A 4,264-nucleotide genomic window follows, 5' to 3' on the forward strand; every position below is an offset into this window, starting at 1 on the left:
AACCGCTGGCCTCTCCTCGGCTGCTGTTATGGCTCCAGATCACGACAACCAAAGGGAAAATGCTGCTCTGCTGTTTGCCGTGTGCCTCTGGTCGGAAGCAGCTGCGGGAAGGGTTTGCACAGGAAGGGATGAAGGCAGCTCATTAGAGAGCTGACAACACGGCACACGTGAGCAGGAAAGAAAGGCTGCGCTCGATCCGCCAGTGAACACCAGCAAGCTACGCCCGACCAGGTCTTTTGATTGTCTTGGTAAATCCCACAGACACTGCTGTGTTCGGGCAGCCTCTGACAGACTTCTGATGCACAGCGTTCATCTGAACAACTCTGCTCACGCACAGGAACGGCAGCTTCCCCACTCTGAACTGAGGTGCTTTTTTCCAGGGAAAGCAATGCCTGGGGAAGAGCAAAACCCAGGAAACAGCAATACCTGGGAAAAAGCCATACCTGGGAAGAGCCATGCCTGGGGAAGAGCACAGTTCAGACCCAAGTCTGTTCCCCCCAGGGCATGGGGCCAAGGCCTGCAGTGACCCTTGCCAGGTGACAGTGCCAGCAGGGACCATGATGCTCTCTCCTGGCCACCCTCACTGCCAAGAGCTGGGGATTTGGTGGCAGAAAGCACCCTCAGCATCTCCCTGTGTTCGCAGGGACAGCTCTGTTCACAGCCCCAAGCTCAGCACCAGCGCTGGGGTTCACCTGCCTCCTGCCCAGCACTGAGGACAAGGCGCTGGTCCTGCCTGAGACAGAGGAGATGGTGAGTGGTACGACAGCTCTCCAAAAGGCAGAGAAAGGGAGTTTTGAGAACATCAGGTCTGTCCAAGCAGCCAGGGTGGGACAAAACACTCCTCCATCACCCCATAGGGCAGCCCAAGGTGCTGGGGCTCCTGAGGCAGCACCCCAAGAGGGCACGGTGGCTCCATGGGTAAAACAGCTCCTGCACGGCAGGGCCCTTGCCTGCTGCAGAGCAGGAGACAGGCACAGCCACTTGTTATTGCACCTCAGAGAGTCAAAACAAGAGAGGCACGGCAGAGCCACACTAAAGGTGGGTTACTGGGTGCTGTGTTCCCAAAGGGGCACACTGCTTCCCAGGGTCTTGGCAGGAGCAAGGCCACGCTGACTGGAAGGCACCGCTGGGAGCTGGTGCTGGCTGCCAGGAGAGTTCACCCTTATAAACAGCAGAAATCAGGCTTTCTTCTACAAAAAGACTTTGTTTTCTCGCTGTGCGAGCAGATCCGTGGCATTTGGAAGAGCAAGGGGTTAAGGAGCGGGGGATGCCACAAGTGAGAAGCAGTTCAGTAGAGGCAAGAAATGCGGGTGCAGAGGACTGGGCTCAGGAGCTTGTGCTCCAGATGAACATCCCTGCCTTTGCTGCTCCCTCCAGGCTTTGCCACTGGTTCCCAGTTAGAGCATGGGCTCCTGAAGAAGGGACCCGGTCACTGCTGCCCACACAAGCCCCTGCAACGGGGACATGGTCACTGCTGCAGTGGGGATCTGGTCACTGCCGCTCACATGAGCCTCCCGTGCGCTTCAAGGATGCTGCAAAGCAAACACAAATTTCCCTGACACAACCATATGCAGAAGAGCTCATTCCAGCAGTGCTCGCAGCAGCCGGGCGATCAGATGGAAGCACACGATGGGTTTCCTCGCAGTCAAGCGTGGCCGTCCATAAACACCAGCGTGCAAAGCGGGCACGGAGCAGCGCACAGCTCCAATTCAGCTGCCTGGGAACAGGCACCCCCTCGCCTCCTCCACAACTGGCAGACCTGATGTGGGTCTCATGCCTCCACCATTGATCCTGCACGGGCAGTGTGGAAATAAGGACCCTGGAGCCCAGAGAAGGCGTTTGGGCCAAGATGCTCCATCGCTCTGCCAGCCCCACACCACGGAGCTGCTCGGCATTGGGGTCCACTTCTGGCTCCCCTCCAGCAGAACCCCCCAAACCAATGTCCGACCTCAGGACCCTATGCTCAGCTCGCTGCTGCCCCGGCCTCCAGCTGTGCTCAGGTCAAAGATTGAGGTACAGCCCAGAAATCCCAAAAACATCCCTGGATGTGACTGGTAACCCAGCCAGCTGCTTCAGGGCAGGATCTTGCTGCAGGAAACCCTCCTCGGGGAGCTTGTGTGAGGTGGAAATAGAAGAAACTGCAAGAAAGTGTACATAAAAAGTAAAACCAACACAAGCAAACAAACCAACTCCCCACACACAATAATGGACTTGCATCTTATCGATCTTTAACCTTAAAAGAAGAAAAGCCTGATGTGGAAAGGCTGCCAAAGACCTTTGTGATCCCAGCGAAGACAGAAACGTGTTCCCATGTCCACAAGTATCAAACAATGATGTAGGACATTTATAGCTTGATTTTCCTTTCCAGTGAAGTGTGCCAGGTCCAAACCCCGGAGCAGCTCCAGGACCAGTCTCCCCATTGCAACAGCACCACTGGGAGCAGCTGGACTGGAACCAGCACATCAAGATCCCACGTTACTGGGTGCCACTCAGAGCCCTCAAGCGCACAGGAACCCAAACTGCAGGAGCCCAGAGACGAGGGAGCAGGAGGGAACGGTGAAGGGGTCTGCATTTCTCCTTGCACATCCCATTCTCCTATCTCTCTATGCAAAGGGAGATCAGAAATGTTTCTTTTGCATGAACATTTGAGGAATAAGCAGTTGACACTGTCCAGAGTAAAATAACTGATGGCTGCACTGTGCAGAGAGCAAGACAACTGAATCTGACCCAGAGGATCCCATTTCACAGACAACTGGCCCCGTTAGCAGAGCACAAGGGCTGTGGCGAGTGGAAGAGCTGGGGCCAACAGCTCCGAGTGCAGGACTGAAGGTTTCCAGTGCCCAAACTGCACCGAGCAGCCCCGTGGTGGCAATGAAGCTGCACGAGGAGGTGAAGACACGGAGCACATCAGCACTGCGCAGAGCTCCCATAGCTCAGTCATTAACTCACAAAGCAGCGACCAACGCAGCTGACATCGCTCGTCCCAAGCCTGGTGTTTACACCAAGAGCATTCCCAAAACACGAGCACCTTGAAACCAGAGGGGTTTCACACAGCTGCTGCGAAACCTTACACTAACCACAGGGCTTAAAACAAACAAACGGAGATGGAAGCAGCTCCATTAACCTGGCACAGTAATCCCTGCTCTACTAACAGGGACTAATGTGGTTCAGATCTAATTCTGATAATCCCACTCAGTCGAGCTGTGATGGTTTTGCTGTATTTGCTGTACATGGTGCGGGCCATGAAACCAGGGCAGTCTTCATCTGGGGGGATAAAAACCGCGGTCACCACAGCTGGAGCACACAAAGCGTCCCGTCCAACACTGACACGCTGCAGTGTGCAACTGGCTCAGCCACGGAGACAGCCTCAACAGGGAGCAGCCTCACCCGCCACAGGGGAGCACAGCTCCAAAAAGGCAAAGGCACAGCCTTTGCGGACAATTTTCCAAGCCCAACTGGTTTAAATAAGAGCCCTCCTCGCTCAAGGCCCCCATCGCTGCCCCCAGTGCCGCAGACCCGTTCCCATACAAAGGGAGCTCTGTCCTCGCTGTGTGGCTCCCAGGACCTCTGCAGCAGAGCGGGACAGCTCCCCGCAGCACAACAACCCCGAGCAGAGCCGCCGCTCACACAATGGCTGTTTGTCACCATTGTCACCCATCACAAGGGGAAAGAGGAAGCGCAAGCTGCAATATTGGCCCTCGTTATGAAAGCAGCGGCTTTGTTTGGGCAGGAAAATAGAAACCACTGAGCAATCAGAAGAAAAGGATTGTTAAAACAAACTGCAACGAGCACAGGGCCAGCAGGAAAGGCATCCAGCGCAGAGGTACAAACCCAACATCCATCACCTCCGCCACGGTGCTCCTGGATCCCCTGCCCACCAGGGGCTGCCCAGGCCCCTGTATGCTCCCAGTGCCAAGAGCCAAACCCTCTCCTCCACATCCCAGCCCATTCCTGCCCTGATCTTCACCCGCTGCCCCCAGCGCGGCTCCAGCGCCCGGGAAGACGTCTCCTCCACGTGCTCCTCAGGTCTGGCATCCACAGTGAGCAGGATGAGCACAGGACACACACTTCACAGCACGGGACACACACACACACAACTCCCCAGCACAGGGGACACGAACACACAGACACGCACACAACCCCACAGTACAGGACAAGGCACACCGAGTCCTCCTCGGTGCCCTTTCCCTGCACATCCTCGCCCCGAGGACAAGCCGCTGCAAACGCTGCAGCACGCTCTGACCGGACCCACACGGCAGCGTCA

Source organism: Mesitornis unicolor, unplaced genomic scaffold (genome assembly GCF_000695765.1).
Source record: "Mesitornis unicolor isolate BGI_N332 unplaced genomic scaffold, ASM69576v1 scaffold18189, whole genome shotgun sequence".
Taxonomy (NCBI): domain Eukaryota; kingdom Metazoa; phylum Chordata; class Aves; order Mesitornithiformes; family Mesitornithidae; genus Mesitornis; species Mesitornis unicolor.